This window comes from Epinephelus moara, chromosome 22 (assembly GCF_006386435.1).
Source record: "Epinephelus moara isolate mb chromosome 22, YSFRI_EMoa_1.0, whole genome shotgun sequence".
Taxonomy (NCBI): Eukaryota; Metazoa; Chordata; class Actinopteri; order Perciformes; family Serranidae; genus Epinephelus; species Epinephelus moara.
Genome location: NC_065527.1, coordinates 5110456 through 5136676, shown reverse-complemented (window position 1 = coordinate 5136676; position 26221 = coordinate 5110456). Strand labels below are relative to the sequence as shown.

Here is a 26221-nt window from a genome sequence, read left to right as displayed (position 1 = left end):
TTCTAAAAATGCATTCATGTGGTTTCGAAATAATTGGAAAAATTAGCTCTCGGAAAGTCTGAAAATTTCAGTGTTGCAGAGTTTACATAGTATAAGCAGAAACATGATGGACAAAAGTAAATGTTGGGCTGATGGTACAAAACCTTTCATTAATTCACATATTGCATGTCAATTTTTTTCTGTAATAAAAGGTATTAGGTTGTAATTGTTAGTTGTGTTCGACGTCAGTTATTAGCATTAGTCAGGTAAAGCAATATTTTAGTTTTAGGGGATTTACTGGTGCAGCAACAGATCTGGAACAAAATCCTTTTGTAATATAAAATTGTTTTTGACATGTTGTTTAAACACTCTGAGCAATAAAATACAACACACCTTCTTTGTAGCATCCATGTTGTTTCCACATTAAGCTTTAAAACTCAAGGGCACACCGCAGTCGGAAGAATGGCCTCCCAACTTTGGAAATGGGATCGTCCCAGGAGCATGTGAATGCAGCATACATATTTGTGAACCTTTTTTTCAAAGATTTATATCTTCAGTGGGAACAAATGGGCTGAGTGCCACACACAAGATAGAGAAGCCACAACGCATTGAGAGACAGACGGACGCTTTGTTGGATTTGGTCTATTTTTACATTTGTTGACAGCAGAAAAAATGTAAGCAGACCACACAGCGCACACCTTTTTGTTACTGTATGTAGGCTCTCTGCAAAGCAGCGCGTGGTATATAATGTATCACTTAACATTAAATATTTGTACGTTTTTTCTCTTGTTAGTGGCCCAGTCAGCTGCAGATGATCAGGTGTGATAAATTATAAAATCTGGGGAAGCTTTTAGTGGACAGTGTTGCTCCACAGCGAGTCCAGAGAGGCAGAGAATGACAAAAAGAGAGATGTTGATAGAGGAGGGGGGAGTCAGCATGAGGTGGAGGGGTGGTTAGCAGTAGGCAGCTGGGGCCGGCTGTGCTGAACGGGCAGCAGCCAGGCTGATGGATTACACCGGCTCTCTCCTGGGTAAACGGACACCGCCACCCCTCCCCTTTTAACAATGTCTCAGCCTGTATCGTCATTGAAATGTCTCCAAAGATGGAGGTGAACATGCAGCTGAGCCACTTAATCTGAAAGGCTACATTTCTACCACAAGCAGTGGATTTGAGAGACCTCTGGAAAAGATCTTTTCTAAACAAATCTGATATCATTTTCGCAGAAATGACTTGTCTACCAATACCAATATTATCTGCGAGCCAAGAGCAATGCTGGAAAAACAAGACAATCCAGCCGCTCATCGATTCAGTCAAGACTAATTGCCGGGAAAGAAGCCCATATTGTTTTCATACATATTTCCTATCTCATTGTCATTTGCAGTGCAGCTATGAGTGGAGTGACTCCTCAGCCGCGGCTTGGCATTTGGTCGTACAGGTTACGACACCGGGGATCATCGTTGCCTCTCCGAGCATGGATGAAGCAGTTTAGAGCGCGGTGATGGCAACACAAGCTGCTTCAATCAGGTCTGTGCTAAAAGGTCATGCTGCTTAAGAGTGTACTCTGACTAAATAAATAATGAGAAATGGGAATGTGTGAGAGCAAAACAGCACAAATTAACCCCACACACACACACACACACGCACACACACCTAAACACACACATGCACTTTCACATTTCCTCTCATAGTGTCCATGTCGAGGGGGCTGTCCTCATGTTTCACAGAGTCCTCAGTGAAGCCCTTGACATTTTCTCAACTACTTCATCAAGCTTTGTAGCGAGGAAATCCCACAGCCAGGCCCGGCATCTGAATGCTTTCCTGTGCTGGATGGCAGAGTAACAAACTACAGTAACAGCCATTCAGTCACAGGAACTGTAATCCTTCTTTTTTTTAAAAGTTAAACACAAAAACAAATATTTAAATAAAAACAGTGTCTTATTGTTAATTCCTCAGATTGCCTTAACGTGTTCCTCGAGGCAAAAGAGCTGTAACATCAGAGATGAAACAATTACGGCTGTAAATAACTGTAACATCATCCCTATAACAGCTGGCTAATTGTAATGAAGCATTTTCATGAAAAATGCTCCAAATAGCTGACAAGTGTCCATTAACACAGAACACTGGGGCACCAACAACAGTCAGTAGCTTAATCATCAGTGCTAATCGATGTGACATTAATGATTAAACCCATAAAGGTTAAAATGGCGGCGAAACCAAATATACAGTATTTACAAAAAGAGGTTGTTTGACAGCTTTGACTTTTCCTAACGAATCTAGTGATTACTTCTTTCATTACTGGATACTAAATGACAAAATATGTTGTATTATCTGATCAGATGTTCCTGCGAACAAACAGTTGCTTATTTACAAATCCAGCAGTTACGGAGCAACGTTATCTATCATTTAGATTTTTTTTACGACCACCTTGGGAATGTAATTCCAATAATCACCCTCTTTTACCCTGTTTTTGGTCTCCACCGGCTCCTGAGGGAAATATCTGTCTCTTTAGCTGCTAAATACTCCGCGATAGAGCTTTTCAATGAAAAACAGCTGCCTACTGTACGAAAACGACGCTTCAGCTGTGTTTCCACCAAACACTTTTTGGTATATTACCCTTAAACCTGTACACAACCCATACAGACATGTATCTAAAGCCTAGATTTGTTTTGCGTAGGTACTCTCAAATGAGGCAGGGCTGCTACTCATTGCTCCATCTAGCTTTTTAACTGTATTTCCTACTTACTGATGTTGCAGAGGAACACTGGCACCTCGATGACTGTTCCTGAGGGAAAAAGTGTTCTGAGTCTCTGTCGTGATCAATGGGATGTTTAAAATTGGCAGGTTTGTGCACTAAGTCCCGGTCAAGCAAGAGTGACGATTATCAGATCGGTTTGCTAGGTACGACAATTAAGGGGAAACAAAAAACGGGATGGAAGGAAACGATTCTATGGGTACCATCCACGATTTTTGACAATAGAAACGCAATAATAATGTGTAACTGAACTGAACTGCTTGGTAGAAATGAGACTTTTGGGATAGAGATGCACCAAATGATCAACCGAACATCAGCATCAGCCAATATTCGCCTTGTTGACTACCATCAGTCTTTTGGCAAATAAGATCATCACTGACAGTAGCCAATGTTTTCTGTCATGTCACATCAATTTTGCACAGGACAACGAGCAGGGCTCTAGACTAATGGCATCCTGTCTCTCCTGCAACACCTTTGGGACAAAAAGTCACAGCTAACAGACTATTGACGTATCAGTGGACACCATATTGTTTTTCTGATTATGCCACATTGTGAACAACAAATCCATGTTGACATCAGAAAGAGGAGAGCCAGTTGAGTAGCCAGAACTAACAGCTGATGGAGGTTGCATTAAGTTACATTAGGATGCATCTAGGTTCTATTCAGTAAAAATGAGGTATATTATAATATAATCGTGATGTATTCAATGTTAACGTGTAAAATGGAGTTTTAGGCGAGAGTTTGAACAAATGCAGTTGTTTAACCCTTTGAAATTCAGAGCGACATCACTTACTTTCGCAAATATGTAAACCATTGAACCCTGAGCACATTGTTGTGATTTCTTTCAAAAGGGTGGGAAAAAAGGCAAAGAGCAACTTGGTAAGAAATGCCCCACAAATTGAAAAAAAAGAATTAACAGATTTAAAAAAAAAAACCCAACAACAACGAAAAGAAACTAGGGGGGAAAAAGCTAGGGAGAAAATATGTTTATAAGTATTAATATTAAAAATTATAGTTCAGAATTATTATAATTTTATGCAATTTTTCAAGGTCATTTCCTTGAATGTTTTTATTTTATTTTATTTTTTTTATTTAAAATTAATTTTCTTGTTTTTAATTTTCAAGTTTTACTAATTTCTTGCAAAGTTTTTGGGTCATTTCTTCTTTTGTTGCTCATTGCCGTGTTCCCATGTTTTTGAAAGAAATCAGGCCAAGAGTTAACGGAGAAATTTGTTGTATTCACTGCAACATAAAATAGACATTGTGATATATATAATATACAGTAAATGGCTTTTGAAGCAGTTTTTTAAAATTGTTTTTGATGTCAAAGAAGAATATATTAACAGCTGTTTCATAAATTTGTGTTATTGAATTTGTGGTAAATCAAAGAGAGTATAATGAATGACTTTACAACAGTTCAGGCTGCTATCGGCCAAATTGTGACTTTAAACATCAGTATCTGTCCAGAATTCCAAGAACGAAACTCAGTCAAAGCTCAGTAAAGCCGAGAGGAGCTGCAGATTCAGGTGATAATTTTATGTAGGTTCATCACTAAATAAATATAATAAATATAGCTGCTTTAATGATTAATCAACTATCAAGACAATATATTGTTATTGTTTTCTGTGCAGCCCTTTGAGACATACATGTGTGATATCAAGCTATAATAAACTTTGACTTCACATTATTTTACTTATACTGTGAGGTATATTTCTGAGGACAGAAAGAATCTCTTGCTTTGTGTGACGGTGGTCTCTGCTCTTGATATCTTACACCTCATCATTTTCACTTCACTGTGTTTTTATGGAGGCAACACATTCTGAAAAGAATTTCAAAGCACAAAAAGATTGTGTTTCTGTGTTGGAGCGACCCGTTGGATGTCATTATTGATCGGATTAATCTGCAGTCGTCTTTGAAAATAACCCTGGCTACTTTGATAACACAGTCTCCAGCAGGTCACCATATCTGATTAACCTTTTGTACGTGGCCAAGCTTTTAAAAGCAGGGGGAGACATGAACAGAGCTTCCCTATATTCCCTCCTATTCTAAGTGATTAAATCAATTGTGAGTGCTTAGCCTCGCTTCAGGCCCTTGCTGTAGGAGCGATAGTGTCGGCCTGCTGAGTCCATGATCGCTGAGTCACCCGGCGTGCACTGCCAAGCACTTACTAGATCCCCGGGAAGCACATCAAACCTGGGATTTTATGAAAGAGGATACTGCAGAGAACCACGATGGGGAGTCGGCTTGGTGACAAGATGAAGGGAAGAAAATGAGAAAAAGCGATAAAAAGAATATGCGCCTTTTTGAGGCTCATTGTGTTTGGTCAAAGCCCGAAGCAGAGGGAGCCGTCCTGACTCCCGCGGCCACTTATACCTCAATGGTCTGCTAGCCGGAGGTCACAAGTTGCTTGTGGGCTTGAAGTTGCAAAGAAGTCTGCAATTAACCATCCTACATGGAGCTTAACAAGGAGATTTGTTCACCGTCTTTATTAAAGATATTGAATTACATAGCATTTTTTTTTTCCATTTGTGCAGTGGATTTTTCTTCCCTTCTTTATCCTACCCCATAGGAGGCGATATGTGTGATCAAGTAGCAAGCAAGCTGATGGAAAATAATGACTCAGTGTTACTGGACTGGCCCGTGGGCAGAGATTAAGGAAATGAAAAAGAGTTCATGGAGTTATTCATGCCGCTCTCCCGGTCTCATTATCGACCACACACCAGAGGGGATGACACTTTGGCTCTCAGCACCTGCGTCCTCGCAGCCCCACTAACTTTGCCATGACTCCAAACAATATCACGATGGAGGAAATTAAAGCTGTAAGTGAACGAGGCAGGGGAGCGGCGGCGGGAGGGGAGAGCTATAACGGCACAACTCTTTCGCTCTATTGACTGACAGCTTGAATGTTGAGAGGAAAACTCATAGTGGATGTGAGTGGATGTGGCCTTTAAACCTCCCAAAGTTACTTTACTCATTGTTTTCACAGCTGCACAAAACCTGGCGAGTACAAAGTGTGGACAGAGATGCATCATGGGAAAAATAATTAACACATTCACACTGAAGAATTATTAGCAAAAGCACCGGAGCGTACGTTTCCTCTGTTGGTTTACACACCGCACAACAGGATGAACGTATGGCTTTTGCCTGCACACATTGTTTTCCTCTCCCATCACTTTGCCAGACAGACACATTGAAATGTATCTCTAACTTGAGTGGGTGGTTAGCTTTGTATAGGCCACCATAGTTTAAGATCGAGCTGCTGCACCAACTCCTCCACACCTCTGAATGCTTTCTCCCCCAGCATCTGCGGCTTCAAACTGCACATAAATACTCCAGGTATAGCCCGTGTTATGGGGGAGCATTCATTCTGCAGATTGGAGTTTTTGTTCTGAAAACATTTTTCAGAGGCAGGGCTCCTCTGGAGGCAGATGGTTAGGTTAGCTCTCAATGTGCAGAGTGAAGGAAAAAGAAGGTTTGGGGGAGTTATACGAGCCACAAACTTAAATGGCAGCGAGAGAACTTTTGTCAGAATATAAATGAAAATGTTTTTTTACAACAGTGGTGTAAGTATTTAACATGAATAACGGATCAGATGATTCAATGTGTTGGAATAAGGCAAAACAGAATATATCTCTAAATTTGTCATACAGTATGGAATTAAGTTTTTAGACATGTAAAGACACTGACGGAGAAAACAAGGAGTACGGGAGCCGTACTAACGATACTGATGATAGATGAAATTAGGGATGCGTGATATTGGATTTTTTGCCGATATCTGAAATGTTGATATCTAACAACTCAGTTGACCAATAGCTGATACTGATACAGATTTTTTTCTCACACCAACCTCACTTTTTCCCCACCTACAGGCCCTTCTGTAGTGGAATTAACATCATATTATGCATACTCTTATTGTGACGGCCCAAAAGCAGATGGAGACATGAAATAAAATACTTATAATGTACATATAATGTATGTAGAGTTTAGCTATAATCACATTTTTCACGTCACTAAATCACCGTTTAGACTAATCTGATGTTTGTAAAGTCTATAAACACAATGACTGAACAAACGTTACTATTTCTGTGTGCATGTTTTGTAATTAATAACATGGTTATCATAGATTAGCTGGGCTAACTGTTAGCTGTTAGCTGTTAGCCATTAGCGGTGTCTGTAATAACTCAGTAACTCAATAATCGGTCCGTGAAAAAAATATTTTTTCCAGCAGATGTCTTAGTTACAACATGATTGAGCTAACTGGAGTAGTTTCATGTCGTATCCGTCAACGGGAGGCTTTTAACAGATGACGTCCTGATGTTAGCGTTGCTGCTACTGTTAGCTGTCCCTGTCAGCTGCAGCCACTGATGCTTTCTAGACATCTTGATTTCCCAAAACTGAATAAATACCACACATAGCAACACAAAACTGCTTTGCTAGCTCAATCATGTTGTAACTAAGATATCCGCTGGAAAAAAATATTTTTTTCACGGACCGTTTATTGAGTTACTGAGTTATTACAGACACCACTAACGGCTAACAGCTAACGGTTAGCCAAGCAAATCTACGATAACCATGTTAAAAATTACAAAACGTGCACACAGAAATAGTAATGTTTGTTCAGTCATTGTGTTTATAGACTTTACCAACATCAGATTAGTCTAAACGGTGATATAGTGACGTGAAAAATGTGAGATATATATAGCTAAACTCTTTTCTACCCAGAAGTATTTGTAAACAACAAGGCGATTCCCTCTATACAACACAAAGGTTCACTCACACTGACCAACCCAAATAGAATTGTCTCCAGTACCGTACTGGTAAACCCACTGCGCACTACCTGCTCAGCACCAAACGACAGACAAAATTACAGACAAGCTGAACACAGTGGAGCATTTTGCAGCTAAAGAGAAAGATATTTCCAAAAACCAGAGCTACGAGAAGAGGAATTATTTGACTTGTTATGGAAATACAACACCTGGGTAGATGAGCTAATTTAAGCCCTTTGTCGATGGGATGCAATGATGGGACACAAGAAAATACCATATCAGTCTCCGTCCAAGCAGCACTTGAACATTGTTCCAATTTTCCACGGTGAGGTCCACGTGGTGGATGAGTCAAAAAACACTGAACTTTCACCCAGGAGACGACTGTTTGTTTCCTGTGTGAAACTAATAGTCAACGTGGCCTCCTTTTAACGTTACGCACTTATGTCCTGAACTCACGTTATGTACTTGCATCACTTTATGATGTACTTACTACTTACTGAAGCACAGTTATCCAACCAAAAACACAATCTTTTTAAAACCTAAGTGAACAGTTTGGGTGTCGAAGCCCAAACGTGCCTCCACCACCATTTAATTTCATTACAATACGCTATTTTTTACATATTCCTGTGAGATCATGTCAGAAAATTCAGTGGTGTGAGGTCCACCCAGTGGTGGATGAGTCAAAGTACAGATACCTTAGCAGAAAATGACTTTGGTAGAAGTTAAAGTCACCTATTAGAATATAACTTTAGTAAATGTAGGACCAGAGGATGGACTTGCATTTAGCTGCTCTGTGTTTTATGAAAAACTCATGTTTCCATATTTTGCATGAATGTTCTGAAGTCAAACAAATCCTTCGACTCGTTCTGCAGTGGAAACACTGTGGATGGTGTGTGAACAGATTTCTGTAGAAACTCTCTCAGTTACCAGTCCACCACTGCATCTCTGATGTTGCCTAGATACCGTAGCTGCAGGCTGGTATGTGGCTCATTTGAACTTGGAGGTTAACTAACTAACTTGGACAACTTGATGCAGTCAGATGTTTTTGTTTCTGTTTTTGTTCAGCTGGTTCAAGAGGGTTAGGCTTAAATGCATGCCTTTTTGATTTGGCTTTTGTAATGGCGTTCAAGAAAAGCGCTGGTTCTTTGGCATCTGACATTAAATTTATACTAATGTCATTGTTCTGCCTCCAAAGCATTTCAGCCTCTGAGAAATAAAACAGTCGAGATGTTCAAGAACGTCATTTTTCTCCATTTTTCTTTGAATTACAGTAAAATACTGACTTCATATTCAGATATATGTTGACCACAGCCCCCCCTCCCTCACTGTAATCAATCTGTTGTTCTAAAAAAGCCACAAACAGGTATGATAAAGTGCTCTGTGCATCAGCATCTGGGCCAATCCTGCCAATAGAAATGCGGCAGAATGTGCAGGCTGACACAGACCTCCATCTCCCATGGTTGCAGCCGCAGCCGGGCTGTCAGGAAGATGAAAATATGCCTGGCTTCATTTAGTGCTGTGGGGATCCTGTGGAGAAAAGGGGCAGGTAGAGCTAATGGACTACTCCAGGACACAGTGGGGCTGTCGACTCAGCAACGCCGCCGGCTGTCTCTTCAGGACGCGCCATTTTTATGACAATCTCTCCGAGGCCACAGCAGGCATATGGCAGGGCCCAGGAGCCGTCACCTCCGTGCCCAGATTGTGCAGGATTTACTGTAAACAAAATCCATTTTCTGGGAATTTCAGATTATTTTAGAAGCAGCCGTGTTGACATAAATCACTGGGCTGCTCCTTTGTACACTGCAAAAAATAACACAAAGTCCAAGATTAAAGTACACCCACTGCTTAAAGGTTTTTCCAACTCACGTCTTTTTACCAATGTAGGACTTTGCTTTATTTCAAGATATGGCGTTGTGTCAAAAAGATGGGTGTGTCCTACTCATTTAAGGACTCAGTTCTCACAAAGATGACTTCTCAAGACAGAGTTTTTGCAGCCTGTGTGTGTGCACACGCAGCCCGAGCAGGTGTATGTAGGTCTCACTTGCATATATGCATGCATTTGCATGCTCGTCTGTGTAATCACACATTTCTGCCGCTAACCGAGAACTAGATCTATCATGAGCTGTCAGTCTGGCAGAGCAATAAGAGAGATACAGCAGCTGCACTGATTGACAGAGAGGAAATTGAAGTGTCACATGAAACATGTTAACCATATTTTACCGCGTGTTGTCACCCACTGGCACGTCGCTACGCTCAAGCAACCAGAGCGGGAAAAACAACAACAGGAGGCAAAAAATAAAAAATCAAGGGGAGGAAAAGCTGAAATAACAGGAACTGTTTCCCAATTATACAGCAGCTTAACCGCTAGGTAAGACTTTGCTGTTTAAGGCTGGCACTCCGGCTCTAGGTGTATTGTCAGAGGGTAATCTTTGACAGCGTTGTCAATGTCAGACCCGCGACCTGAGCCGTATGAAAAAATAAGTCTGTGAGAAAATGAGAGGGAAAAAAAGCGCATGAAGGGTATGCATACTTTTCAGGATGACAGTTCACAGTACAACACAGTGAAGACGTGGCTTTATGTCATCTGAAAGAGAGAATCCGTTCTCACACCATGGCAGAGGCATGTGTAATGTTTCAGTGCATCACCACCCACTGCACATCATTAGCATGGCAGCTCCGAGTCGAAAAATATAGAAGGCAGCTGTCCGCCGCCACCGTCAAGTTCACCCAGTCGAGGTCCGAGTCGGTGCTCGAAGCCGTTCCGGATTAAATTGCACCTTAGAGGGTTGATGGGTAATTTGAATCTGCACAAAAACATCTGGACTGTTGTGCTGTGACAATGGCAGATAATAGAAAGTGTGTTTGCATGAGACTTGGCAGTGAAAACTGTCCATTAAATGATTGCTGTGAAAGCCTGGGTGCGAAACACGCCTTTGAAGCACATACATGCCAACTGTGGGCAGGTGATAATGAGATGGAATCTCAGCAGCTAAAGGTCGTCCACGTGTTATGTGCTGTTAACTGTGCTGCTGGGAGAGAATGTCTTCCAATCTTGCTCATTTGAAAATGTGAAAAATAAAAATGTGCCAAAAAAAAACAAAAAAAAAAACACACCACTGACTCCTAAAAACACATTCTAAAAGATTCTTTATTAAGATCAATTCCATATAACCTTAATATATCCCATTACAGAAACAATGAACTCAGACTAAACAAGCATGAAAGCCAGTGGAAGGTTACATCTGAGTCCACACAGAAGTTATTTTGGAGCATCTGCACTGAATTCACTCATTCTATGTCAAGTGCTGTTGATCAGGAGCCAAAAAAACTGCCTCTAAATACAGTGATGTTGTTCTGCAGTGCCAGACCCGTCATTACACATTGTTATGCAAAAACATAACATATCCTGTTTATAATGATTTCAGCATTGCCACAGGGCTTTATTCATTGTGCTCAAGAAGCTTTGTTGTAATTGTTGTGTTTACTACCCTGCTTTCCAAGAATAAACTACATGAGCACAACAACCAGAGCACAGTGCAGTGGCGTCAGACAGCCTCTGCTGAATAAAATATCGTTTGTCAAAACATGTATTTGACTGTTTGTGCTCTCCCTCTCCACCTTTTAGCACCGCAGCTGGCTTTAAATTCACGAAATTCAATGCCAAGTCTCACCACTTCCATTTCTGACTCGGAATATCCGAGAGCAGTTTGGACACAATTCAACTTTTACACGTTCAGTGTGATTGGAAAAGTTTTGCCTGTGAATGAAAGAGATGCTGAAGCGTGTTGAAATAGTTTCACACCCAAGGAACATTAAGATGCTCGTGAAGATGAAACAACTGGTCCCAGGAAAGATGTTCCTCAGGCACTCTTAAGCCCCTTTTTACACTGCCTCTTTAAGGCGGGAATTTCATGCCATTATGCCGCCTCGCTGTTCTGTATAAAAGGCACAATCCAGGAATGAGGGGACAGAGTTGTCTGGCCATGTAGCCGGCGCCGAAACAAGGTCTGTATTAAAAGGGGGGGCCAGCGGGGCCGGATCACGGGCAGGACGGGTGTGACATTTTCACAATGTGGAGATTCAAAAAGCAGCTTGTAGCAGTTAGCGGCTACATTTTAAAAAAGAATAACAGCAGCCAGAATTGTCCACAAATTAAGAAAACAATGAGGTCCGAGAGCTCCTTACCCTCCGAGCACAGGACAAAATCAGCCGCCATGTAACAGAGACACTAAATGATTGTTATCGCCATGTTGATGCCATTGTTAGCGTTTATAAAGAGCTGCCGATGCATGTGTTATATGTCACACTGGAGGCCAACGCTGTCGTGCTACATGTCACACATCATGCCCCTCTTGCTTCCGTGATGCCAGCCTGCTGTCTATGTGCTGCCACATGATGCCACTGCTGTTTGGTTCTGTTTAAAAATGCAAAAGCAGAATAAAGACGGGGCTACGTAGACGCTGTGTAGCAAGATCTCTGTGTACAAGGGAAGAAGTAGGAACGGTATATGAAAGCCTTACTTTTAACAATAATAACAAGATATTGATTAAAACATGCACCTTATATAGACAATACTCTGTAACAAATACAATAGAATACATATAAATGTAATAGAAAAAAGAAAAAAAAGATTAGCACTGCAACCTAGATTATTATTAAATTATTGATTAATCTGACAATTATTTTCTCAATTAATCATTCGCTCCTTAAAATTACAGAAAATAGCAAAGATGCCCATCGGCTAATGTTGGGCTGTAAAAACTTTCAGACCGCATGCGGCTCTTTGGCCTCTCTCCAGTGGCTCCTTGTGGCTTTGACAGAAGATTAGATGGAAATGAATGACCACTATTTATCTATTCATTTTCATTTCCACTGATTGTTGTATTTATTTATTTATTTGTTTATTTATCAGGGACAATGCACATTAATGAACAGTGAACTGTAAATATACCGGAATTAGCCAAAAGGCTAGTTTTCATCCGCAGTCCCTGGCCAGATCTGAGTTGGCAGCCTAAGTAATAAAAAAGTTAGAAGTTTAAAACAATATCATTGCATGCAGTTTAAGATATAAGATAAAAATATAGTAACAGGTAAACATAGCAACTCAAACATAAAAGCAGAGCAAGCCAAGACTCTACAAATAACAATTACAAAGCAGCCTAATTCACAAGAAACAAACATAGACTGCGACAAACAACAGCAAGACAGACATAAGCAAAAGAATATGGCAGGCAGGCAGTTGTTAAAGAGCGGACAGAGGCAGCAGTTGAGTATTAATGTGTACAGATTGTTGATGAGCCATGATTTCAACTGTTTTGTGAACAAATGGTATGAACTGAGTTCTCTGATGTGTACTGGTACTGTATTCCAGTCCTGCGACGTTGTACGCCTAAAGTGATTCCTACATTTTTAATTGTAAAAATGTGTAGCCAATACACAGATTTAAAAAAATGTTTTAACATTTGGTCAACTAAAATGTGTGGTACGTCTGGCTCGGCGCCTTTTCCTCTAAGAACATCACAGCGATGGCTACAGTAGTTTTGAGGCTCCCTAGCGGGGCTAACTGTGGATTCCAGATCCAAACAGGGAAAAGTCTCAGAGGAAAATAGGGAATTTAATAGTGCGTGGACAAATTTGTTTGCTTTTATCTGCAATGTTGCAAAGTTAAAGTACCAAATAATCAGAAATAGCCCACTGCAGAGGAGCCGCCTTGTCCTTCAACATATTAATGAACGCTCATTTAGATCTATTGGTGACTCTGAGAGGCTGAATCAAAAATTATGGGGCTCAAATATGATTTGTATCTCCAGACAGATTTTTTTTTTCCATTTTTGGCCAAAAATGGCTCTTTTGATAGTGAAGGTTGTCGACCCCTGATCTAATTTGTGGGATTTAGTGGCATCTAGTGGTGGCAAAGTGCAACTAACTGAAGTTTTTCCCATGTGCCAAGTGTGTCGAAGAAATACAATAGCGCTCAAACATGCAAAAGCCCCAAAGGCCCTATCTAGAGCTGTATGTAGATATAAACGGCTCATTCTAAGGAAACAAAAGCACAGTGATTCTAAGTGTCAGGTGATTAAACACTAAAGAAAACATAGTTATGAATATTATATTCCATTTCATTAGCTGTTAGCAGCCGGTAGCTGCAACTAACAGCTAACAGAGGTTGCATCGAGTTACATTATGATGCATTCAAGCTCTATTCAGTAAAAAACTTGAATGAATCCAGCTGTTTAAAGGAGAGATTTGTTGATATTTTTACAGCAATATAAATTAGATCATAGAGAGGGAATGATGATATATTACATATAGTAAAAAGGCCTTTGAAGCAGTTTTTTTCCCATGAAACAAGGTCATATGACAGGTTTCATAAATTTGTATTATTGAATTTGTGCTCATTCAAAGATCGTCTAATGAATGACTTTAAAACAGTTCAGTTATTTTTTATAAAGATTTTTCTGGCTCAAAAGGGGGAATAAATAACAACAAAAGCATCTCTACAAAATGCAGGCTGTTTATATACATGTTCTTCTTGCTTCTTTTCTCATATGTTTGATATTTGACACAGGTCAGCACCACATACAGCACAGATCAGGTTTATAGATCGATGTGCTCGAGGCAGTCTTATATAAAACACAGTATGTTGTCTTTGATCCACAGCCCTGGACTTATAGATGTGTTTGTTAGTCCTGATCTAAACGAGCAGATCCACTGTACAGTATGTGTGCTGTGTTAGGTTATAGAAAAAGTCACAGTGCAGCCAATTCAAAGTCAACACAGCATTTTTTTTTCTCCCTTATAGTACAAACGTGAAACCGCTTGTTAACAGCTCCACCATTGCTGCAGCAAGACACCGCTCCTCTTCCTGCTGTCCTTAGCTCCTATACTTGGTCCCAGCAGACGTCTTACAGTGCTTCGCTCAGAGGAGAGAGAACCAGACATGCACATCTCATTAATTATGTCTCAGTTGAAATATCAGTCCAGAGCTCCCAGCCATTTGACTAAGGCAGAAGTAATGAAACCCCGTGCATTGGAGCTAAACGAGACAGCGTGGGGATGGAGGGCGGGCCGGGGGGGTTGCCAGGTTGGGGGAAGAGCTAAATCTGAAGCTGAAGCCAGAGCTAAGGTTAAATCAATTTGTGGCTAAAGTTTGGGGCTGTAGGGCTGAGTGGGTTACGCTCGGTTTCAAAGGAAAACACCTCGGCTTTGGTTCCCAAAATCCTATAAGACGCTCCTATAGGAAAGTCATCACCCCAACTCAAGTAGAGCATGGAAGTCTGGCGCTTGGAATCAGCTGAATGGTCTGAAACAACAAACCAGCGATCTGCTCCCACCCGTGCAGACAGCCATATCATATCAGCAGGTACAGTATTTAAAGCACCAGAGAGTAAGCTTCATCAATAAACATTCCCTAAATGTAAAGCATTGAGAAGGTCATGGTCAATTAGATGGATAAAGTAACAGCGATGACATTCACGTTGTCACAAAAGGGGAGGATTCGACCCGCCAGGGACCGAGGGACAGATAGAGTTGAGACCCACATGTGCAGGAAGTCAATGACTGATGCCAGTGGAGACAACAATGTTTTTGCTTTTGTGCAAATTGAAGAAACATAACCATAAATTTGCAAGCGGCAGATCGATACGGCCCAGACGTGGGCCAAGTCCTGAGAAACGTATCCAAGGGAGACCATTCGATAACTCCGATCAGAGATGGACCGGTAGCCTGCTATTAATCTTCCATTGCCAGCCACAGGTCAGTGGCCATCGAGACGTTTAGTGACAGATTCGGCCATTAAAGCCCGCACTGATGTGTATATGTGGCAATCAGACGGACTTCTCCTCGTATTATTGGCGCAATCATGACCATTCATCAGATGTGGTCCATTAGAGTGGTCGTGTTACAAAGGGCGGCACCGCAGTCCTTTCCTTTCACCAACATGACTCTATACACTGTATCACTAGCCAACGGGCAAACATATTCAGTATTTCATAGCGTATTGCTTACATGACAGATCATTGATCGCATGAGATGGATTTCCAACAGAAAGATGGAGGGCTCCTTTTTTTTACAGTCCGCAGTTTTTCCATCTATCTGTAATAATGCAGTGACTGTAACATAAACCGATGCTTAGTTAGGAACAGGGGAAATGTTTCTCTTTTCATTTTAATGACAAGGACGGGCCTGTGACTATGCTTAATAGTAATGTTCCCATTATGCACAGCAGCATCCCTGGAGACTACCCTTAAATATGGGACTACTCAATCATGACGAGAGGAACCCATGTTGGAATGAAATGGGTCATACGATACTTTAAATAAATATGATAATGAGGCAGACACTACCGACTGCCGGGGGGGTTATTTGTGTTATGTGGAGAGAACAGTAGGTAGACTGGAAACTGAGTAATGCTGCTACAGTGGAGAGGAAATGTGAGGGGATACTGGTGTTCAGCAGCACATGTGGAGTGAAGACGGCATGTTGCTGTGGTCTGTACGTGTGAACGAGCTGGTTTTGCTGACATGCAAATGTTTCAGTGGGTTTCAATGTGTCCAAAGGATAATAAATAATGTGGGTTTTTTGGTTACAAAAAATATCTGATGGCTGCGATGACACAAAAGTCATTATGTACAACTGGAAAAAATGGTACCAGCTACTGTGTCCCTCACAGTTACCTGTGCTCTACAAGGGAAAAAATAATATTTTTACAGTTATCCTATGTCATTTTAACTGAACTGATGAAGATAATGGTGAATGCCAAAACTAGGGGTGTAATAGTTCTTAAACTGAAATCATAATCACGACACAAATGTCCACAGTGACCCGATGCCACCATGACCCCTGCAGGTGCAGCCGGCTGAGCTGTCATTACGTTACGAGACAGAGCTCTCAGTGTTTTCTATACACAGATTAATTTAAATAAAGCAAAAAAATATATATATATATTTTTTTGCTGTCAATGTTGATATTGAGTCAGACTGCTTCTTTTTTTTTCTTTTGCTAATTAAAATGGGTAAAATTATGACTAAATGAATAAAGCTTTTTATTACGTCAATATCTACAGTATATTGTGACAAAATTGTAGGGTTAGTTATTGGTGCTTGAAAAAAGATGTCAGACGCACACTCTAAGACTCGATGCAAAAATGTTTTCTCAACGTTTCGACTAGAGCGTCTTCATCAGGGTATAGCCCGATGAAGACGCTCTAGTCAAAACGCTGGTACTTGAATTAAAGAAAACATTTTTGCATCGAGTCTTAGAGTGTGCGTCTGACATCTTTTTTCAAGTTTCTACATTTTCATCAATGGTCAGCACCTCTCCAACCCTGGTGTGCGCTCCTCCTCTCTTCACCTGGTAGTTATTGGTGCTTACAATAAATATATACACAATGAGATTTTCGATACATAATCATACGTAATGTGGATTTAATGACTAAGTGGGTGAAGGCAAGTAGAACAGCTACAACAGTCTCACAAGTTAATAAAATGTGGTCACTTTCCTGCGATGCAGCCTTAGAAACCAGTAAAAGACAATGGTATTATATTTTAAAATCTATGGCAATACCTGGTTCCATATCAGTATAATACTGATATACTGCCCAGCCAAAGGTAAATCTGCCATCATTTTTCCAAACTACACTAGATAAAACCAGACGTGTTGCCATAAAACTATTGTTCATGCAAGTTCTGTGAAATCCGACAGCTATAGTAGCTTGAAAATTCCTGCAATGGGGCCCTGAATTTGATGTTGTATGTGAAATTTAATACAGTTTATCTAGTGCAATGTTCTTCATTGTTCTTTAATGTTATTTTATTGGATTTAATAAAGACCAGAAAATTATTTACCTGCATTTTCTCACCCCTCCACGAGTGATAATCCCAAGGTATGATCTGAACCATGGTTCGTGGATTTGGAGAATTGTCACACCCCTAGTTAAAAACGTAGTTTAATGGTAGCATGAGCACACATGAGTCATGTAGTCAGCAAAACTGACCGTCTCGGCTGCTTAGGGTGATATTTGTCACTGTAAGCCACTGGTCATGCCGGGCTATCCTCTGAGTAGGGTTTAGGCATACAGTATAGAGCCAGTTCCACATACTAAAGTGGATGGTTAATAAATATGAGCCTTATTTATTCTAAAATGCAACAAAATCTATCAGCATACTTGTCTCATTCATTCACTCATTCATTATCCATAACTGTTTAGCCTGACACAGGGTCGCATGAGGGCTGGAGCCTAACCCAGCTGACACTGGGCGATCATTACACGTCGCCGCTGAAACGTTCACTTATAGCCTCTCTTTGGCGCTTGAGCAGCTTTATAAAACTCTTGAACATGTAATGGCTCCTTAATTAGCAAGTTGACTTACATAGACGGCATATCTTTTCAATTTCTCCTGACATTGTGTTGTTTGGTTTGTTCACCGCTCCGTGACATGCGCGTTAAGGCCCGAACATACTCGGGCGGAACGTACACGGAACAGACTCCGCGGAGGTCCACGCGGACTCAAAGCGGACGTCCGCAAGCCCTGTGCACACAAAGCTCAGATTTTACGACCGCTCCGCGCACCAGTGACTGCTCGGCATGTATTTTTCACATCACGGGGATTTTTCACGGACATTTTTACAGGAAACTACAACACGGAAGTTGCTCGACTATGAAAGCCCGAATGACTGCGGACATTCCTCGCGGAGTCCGCTCCGCTTATAGTACGCCCGAGTATGTTCGGGCCTTTAGTGTCGAGCGGGCGGAGGCGTTGATCCCCCACCCTCCGCTCTCTCACTAAGCAGCCTCCCTTTGTCTCCTCTCACTCAGCCTCGTTCGGCCTCGATCTCATCAGCATGCGCCACACACGCGCTGTCTCCCCCACACACCTCGCGATTGCATCGTCATTTAAAAAAGACATCGTGAAACAACCCTTCTGTCGCCGATGGGCGATCGGATTGCCCATCGGCACAACCCTATCGCCAAGCACACTTGATTTACTCAGGTAATATACTGAATACAATAAATACATGGAGTGATACCTATTAAAAATACAACTGGACTAAAAAGACGAACCGATTCCCAGTGGAACTTCTGCATTGTGTTTTTGATAAATGAAACAAATATGCTGTGTTGCACAGACAGACCTCAGATATGGACAGGTATGGTTAAATATTTTATCATTTCAAACACTTACGTTTATAAATAGAAAACTCACAGAGCTCCAAAGCTGACAGCTGAGATATAATGGAGGGTAACCTGTGTCATACCCCAGACCTTCATTTCTGCACACTGCAAGTTGAAATAAAGGGAAAACTGAATTGGAAATCTGCAGAGAGCCCTCGCCGCTAACCGTACAAACCTCCAAAAATGGAGAGGTTATAAGAAAAACATCACAGGGAAAGAGCTCAGGATTACCACTTCAGCTCTGAAGGGAGAGGCTTTAAACAAGTGCCTTGTGATGAACGGGAGGTGGCTCCTGTAGTTGGGCTCTTCCCTCTCAGCAGGGGTCACAATTATCTCTCACTGGGCGACCTGAGGAGCTCAGTGGGGGTAATGTACTTCTGACAGTGAGATCTATGACACGTACAGTGCAATTTGTCCTACAGCACTGCACACTCACCAGCCTCAAAGGAAATGTGGAGGGGAGCAAAAGGAGAAATAAGTCAAATGTTTGGAGAGATGTCACTTTACACAAGGGTTAGATACCTAAATCAGAGTGGCCCCATATTTGGCTTTTGTTACACATCATACATTGATTTGTAACGTGATCCTGGAGGTTCCTGCCTGACTAGAGCGCGGCTCAACTGCTCGAAAAAGTCTGCAGCGAAATCTAATTTCCTTTATATCATATATTTTTAATAAAAATTGTTCAGGAAATTAATTCCTTTGTAAGTGACTTCATGTATCTCACAGCCTCGTCTTTTACAGTGTTCTTAAAGCTTTCTCAGAGGCTTTTCGGCCTTGAACCGTTTAACATTTAACACTTTCTGAGTAGTTTCAATTCTTTATTGTCACATGCACAACAGTTAGGCACACAGAGGCAGACATTGGCGATAAAAATCTTAGATCTTAGGCTCCTTTCATTAGCACTGTTGACATATGAAAAGGGGAAAAAACAAAACACCAGGAGTAAAAAAAAAAAAAAGGAAATTTAAAATATAAACAGTATACAATAAAATATAAATATGAGGTACTGGTGCACAGTAACTGCAAATTAATAAACTGAATGTAGCTGCTCTTGAAAAGTACTGTTGCATGCAGTATGTACACAATTGTGACAAAATACTGTCTCATAACATCACGCCCTGAACTTTGACCCTCTTGGTTTTATATCCGTTACCTTGGAGACTAAAAAAACACCACTTACCGAGTTCGCCAGAGAGAAAGATCAATAATAACTCTGCTGTTATTACTTTGCAATGTATGCAGTTTAATTTAAAAGTTAAAACTGCACAGATTGTAGATTCTAACATTTTATATTTGTGACGGAGAAATTACATCTGCAGTTATTGTTATTTTTACAGTTATGTCCTTTGGTGATTGTGATATTTATGATTATTTTGTTCACTTATACAACTGATATTCCTATTATTACTATTAGACTGGTCATCAGTCACTTGAATGTGCTGTCATCTGTCATTGCGACTTCTGTTTGCGGCTCAGTGGATGTTACATATCATTTGCTGTGCAAAGGATTGTGGGTCAGAACAGCCAGAAACGCATGCTGGCTTACACACTGCAAAATCGGACCAGATGTAATAGAGCATCCTGGTATTTTTGGCACACTGCATTTGACATACTATGTATTAGGACAAACTAAATCTTTTTCTGGCATACTATATAGTGTGATAGAATGTTCCTTCTAAAAATAACTCATAGGTTCGAACCATTCGAATATTTTTTTTCCACATTATGTCCACAAGAGGGCAAACTAATACAAGGAAACATACCTGTATATGAAACATAACTAAATGTAGGTATTTTTATTTCAACATAAACGGCATTGAAAACATTTACATACCTACACATTAAAACACATAAAACAATTATTTATAACATTACGTTATAAACGATCGCGGACCTCTCACTCGCCCCCCCCCCTCTCTGACCCGTGACCACACCGCCCGCAGAAGCACTGCGAATAGCCTCGAAGCACCGGACCGTGACCGGCTCGCGCCCTGCAGCGATCGTTTCGGCGTCTGGTCTATTTTCTGCGCGAGCCGCGAGCGAATGTGTCAAGAAGGGTGACAGAGACAACAGCTGGGAGCAGAACCGCTTGTCGACCAGCGTGGAGAAATGCGCGTCTGATGCCAATGCCCACTTGCAAAGAGGACAGCTGCGGTGGTGTTTTTTCTCTCTCTCCACAATCGAATATCAATTTTCACATTCGAAGGTCCATTTTTTTTTCAAATTCGAATTTAGAATATTCGTTGACAGCCCTAGTTACAATACAATTAAATAAAACTAGCTACTGTCATAATAAAGCTGAATAAAGTACTGTTGTAATTTAGTTATATAAAATACTGTTACAATAAAATTAAATAATGTCTTAATAAAGTTAAATTCAGTATTGTTATAATTAAATAAATAAAAGCCGATATGTTTTTTGAAGCACCCTGCTAACGCTAACGTTTCTCAAGATCATATATTAATAACATTAGCAAGTTGCATTGGTGCTCCATGGTTGCAAATTGTGACTAAATAGTCACGGTATGGAGTCGTAAAGGTACAAAGACACACGATTCCTCTTCTTATGCTATTGTTTATCTCAGTAAATTAAACTGTTACTGCAACACCGTTAAATGTGATGATTTTTTCACTGTAAGCTGCAAACCAACTAACAGCTCTCCAGTCTGTGTAACCGTAATATCTGCATGTCACAGTGGTGCTCCATGGTCGCAAAACACCTAGCGTGCTATTGCTCAGGAGAAAGTGATGTGGATGGTCAGAGTATGTGTGACGTAATATGTTAGGTGGTCTTTCTTTATGTGTGTGTCTGTGAGAAGAATAGAGCCACAGGAGAGATCGAGAGAACCAAAACTTAATGCCAAAAACACGACATGACCATTTATACTCAATGCTCACAATTGTCTTTTTTTAATATACATTCAGAGGTCTGAACAGTGAGTTAAAGTATTTAGAGTGACAATATATTTCTTTAATTTCGGCATTAACGGGGCCAAATTCAAAGATGAAAAGTTATCCAAAGGATATGACACTGCAAATTATTAAAATTATTATTAATTATGAGCTCCAATCACTGGAGAAAAGCTAATAACAGTATACTAATAGATAAAATAAACCTAGAGTCGACACTAATAGTCCTTTGTTTCTGTCTGAATGTGTCTCCAGTAAATGAAGCAGCGCTGAGACAATGACCTAACATAAAGGAGGCAGCGAGGTCCCATGTGTTTGTGTTTTGTGTTGTAAATCAATGCACTTTCCCACATTGATTTTGAATACAATGCTCCTCGTGCACGCAGCCGTTTCATTTATGTTACAAGGTTACGGGCTCTGTGCTCGTGGATGCCACCTGCTCTGGCATTTTCTCCATCAGCTGTGGAGCTGCAGTTACACTCAGAGTGTCTGTGAGATTTCACCCTGCCTCTCTGCCCTCAGACGTTGTGTGTGACTGTTAGCACGGGACCTCTGAGGCTCAGCAGACCCCAAAAAACAGCTCTGATTCCCAGCCTTGAAATGCAATCCACTCCTGTGTGAGTCTCCCTGAATTCTGTGTTCAGCCCCTCCAGGATGAGAAGCTGTCAATACAACGACCACAGAGAAAGAAAACCATTCCTTCCCCCTACTTCTCATATCAGCGCGGCCCATCTTCACACTGAACCAACCCTGGTCAGACAGCAATTAAAACCTCAGCCCTCCGGTGGAGGGGTGGGCGCGTGCGGACCACAGATCTATAAAGTTGATTTCTATCCGTTCACCTCTTGCAGCCTCCCATCGACGCGCCAGCTCAGGAGGCGTCGAGTGTGTGGACTGCATGCTCGCTGTAATTACAATCATCTTTTCCAGAGATGCATTACATATGACAGAAAAGAATTGAGCTGTGATACTTGTGATCCCGTCACTAATGAATGAGCTGCCTAATAGACAGCAGCAGCTGCAGTGATCTGCGTTTTTTAGAAATATCTGTCAGTGGCAGAGCTGCTGTGCACTGCGAAAATACATCTTACCAACAAATCAATGAGCCACTGTTGCACTTGGTGACATGTTCCTTCTGTACCATGAACACACACACTGTAGTTTATTTTAAATCAACCCTAAACACATCGTGCTGCTGCTGCAAACAGTCACCAGTGCGCCAAATGTGTATTAATCCGCAGCTGGAAGTTAACCCCCGACAAATGCGGTGTTTACCCGTTTAAGTGATGTTTTAAGGAGCATCTTTATGAAAATACAGAGCTTCTTTTTAAAGATCAGACCACATATTTGACCTGTTTCTATATTATGCTATGATTGTATGTGATCAGTAGGAACCAGTGCGCTTGGGGCTGAATCTGCAGAAGTCGAAAATTATAGAGACACAGACGCTCAGGGATTCCTTTTCCTTTAATTGGATTTACAGACATTGAGTAAAGTGCAGAATAATGCCAGCCTTATCATATGTCCCTTCTGCTATGTTTGTTTCATGGTTTCATTGCTTGTTAATAGTTTAATGCTATTTTCACCTATTCAATTTATTGCACGTGAAATTTTTAAATCAGTCAAATGGGACCCAAACAAAAGAAGCAAGCGTTCAAAGTTTTTTTTAAAGAATTTAATTTCATTTATTTTATGTATAAGGACACGTTAATCAACATTTATGTAAATGTGCTAGTGTTAGCCAGCTGGCTGATTTCAACTGCAGTCCTTTGGCAACATGTTTTAAAACCTATAAAAGTAAAGGGTATGTCCTATATTTTTCAACCTGGACCCTATCTTCCCATGCTTTTGTGTCCAAGTTACTACTAAGAATAAGTATTTTTTAAAGTGGTCCAGTATTAAGCAAAACCGCTGCAGCCAGCAGCCGCAATAAAGGCTGCGATGTAACCACTCGGGGCAATTATACACCGTCAATTTACGTCCACTTTAAGTGTTTGTTTTTGCCACTGACAGGCTCAGATTGTAAGTTTAAGTGTCTGACAATATTAAGGAGAGGATCCCTACAGATATAGACCTTTTTGTTGAAGTGTAAGATCCTTTTTGTTTAACCAGACACTGAAAATCACCATCGACCAATTGCACCAGACTCCATTTAAAAAAACAGTAATTTTAGCATGTATAGAGCCAGCAAAGTTTTCACATCTAACTGAGTGAATTAAGGGTTTATTTCGTCCAAACCTCAGACGTTCCCATCCCAGCTCCTATCTTAACCCTCAATCTTAACCCTCAGTCTCAAAAATCAGTGCTCCCGCGAAGTGCTAGTGCTGTCCCGATTCTCAGTGTGTTGAGTTAAGGGTGAAGATTAAGGGCTGTATGTCCCTTAATTTTGAGATCTTCCAGCACCACACTTGGCAGTGAGTGCTATCCCAGAATCCCTTGTGCATCATCGGCCGAGCCCAGCCGAAATCAGCCGAGTCCATACGATTCATTCAAAACAAGATGGCGGCGGAAGGTGGTAAAAAGAATAGTTATAACTGTGAGTATTTTCCTTGCAAATATGAGTTTAAAAATTATGATAAGCATTGTAATATCTTAGTTAAATGTCATTTTATGGATTTTAGACCTCTTTGTAGCGTAAACACGAACACATTTTTTCGATCGACGATCGACAGTCAGTAACGTTAACGTTAGCCGTCGCTGTGTTAGCTGTCGTTCAGTTAACGTTACGAAATATCATTTTCCATTTTACGTGAAATGTTTGCACCGACATTTTTGTAAGATGACTGGACGGTGTCATCTACTGTAGCCGCAGCTGCAGACGGCATGATTCGTATCGTTCATCTGTAACCTTCTTCTTCTATGACTACTGATGACGTAATGTACCTTCTTCTTCTTCTTCTTCTTCTTCTTCTTCTTTTGAATTGACAGACTGGACGGAGCTTTGACATATTGCTGCCCCCCCACAGTCTGAAGACGTATCTGCCTTTAAGGGGTGTCCCATTTCTAAGTCTCAAGATAGCCCTAACACTTGGTTTTTAAGGGCTAGTGAGATTGAGGGTTGAGCTTGAAAGTTAAGATTGAGGATTAAAATAGGAATTGGGATTGGGCCCAAAGCTGGTGATTGTTGGAACAGTGGAGACAACCCAAGAGTATTTTTGTGAGTTTTATTTTGTTTGTGTTGACTTTGAACGAAGTTTGTTTCACAAGCTAAAATCACTGTTTTTAAAGTGGAGTCTGGTGGGTTTGGTGAAGGCGATTTAGTGGCTTTTTCTGGTTAAACAGAAACAATCTTACATTTTAACAAAAAGGTCGACCTCTGTAAAAAAGTCGACCCTCTGAGCCTGTCGACAATCTGAGCCTGTCTGTGGCAACACAATCACTTTAGTGGACGTAAATTGACGGTGCATAATTTCCCCGAGCGGTTCCACGGCAGCCGGCAGCACCAGTCTGCCTCAAGACTGATGCAGTTAAGTTTTTTTCCCCTGTTAGTCACTTAAACACAAAAACATTGGAAAATAGGATTTAGGCTGAAAAGTTACCCTTCAAGTGTCACTTAATGGATTTAAATGAAGCGGCTGCCTCATCTTGGAAAAAGTAAAACTGCACTGGAAGCTAGCATAATTATATAGTTTATGGAATAATTATATTTCTTCAAGTATTGTTAAGTTGCTTTAAGCAGAACACAAATAAGAGGAAACTACAGCTCTGAGGCTCTGCCCAGATAATTTCTGCTTGCACATCAGCTGTCCCTTTTAAATAAAGGTTTGTATAATTAAAACTCCGACGTGTAGCTTTTGTGAGAGTGACACGCTCCTCACAGTATGCTGCAAGGGCTTTGTTTTGTCAAGGATATACGAAAAAAACAGACTCTATAGAAGGTCCAAACATTTTCTATGGACTAATGATGGTCGCGGAGAGAGACAGAGATTTAACAAGCAGACAGACACAGATCCACTTCCAGGTCAAACTTTAACAAGCCTCTTATTGGGCAAATCCTGGGTCAAACTTTAACAAGAAGTGCTGCCAAATGGCACTGTGAGGGAGCACATATGAGTGTCAGACAGACAGCAGCAACAGTATGATTTTATTACAGAGGAGAGAGTGGATAATTGTGCTTGTTATGAGGGTCGTATATCCTGATTTGACCCCTTGTTTATGGTTTGCCTATAAGACTTAATGAATGTTTTACAGCCAATTGCAACAGCAGTGACATGTTAACGGGCTGACAAAAAACTATACACACTCTGCATCTGGTCGCTGTGCTGTATTAATGGGACTGAGGCGATGAGATCATTCAGTGAGTCACTAAGTTTAAAAACCGCCACTTTAAAGACATACAAATTACATATTGTTCTTTGGAGCGTCGTCTACTTTTAATGACTTTGTTGGCATGCCATATAAATAACAGAAGGAAAAAGGGCACAAGAAACTGAGGGAGATGTCCCTAAAAACTCTGAACACAATTAGGCTTTAATATCAGGCTCTTAAAATAGAGACGGGGGGACACAGCGCAGCACGCAGCCCAGCAGGACACGGGGACGGTGTCTCTTGGCACTGCTGGTAAATGAGCATCTATCTCTCGTCCTCTCTCGGTGCGCTACAAGATAACTTCTCCTGCTCCAAAAACCCAGAAAATGC

General features: G+C 40.9%; 1 protein-coding gene across 2 annotated transcripts in view; it reads right to left on the bottom strand.

Moving 5' to 3' along the window:
* khdrbs3 (KH domain containing, RNA binding, signal transduction associated 3) overlaps positions 1-26221 on the bottom strand; it is a 173047-nt gene that overhangs the window by 125877 nt on the left and 20949 nt on the right. The window lies entirely within an intron of this gene.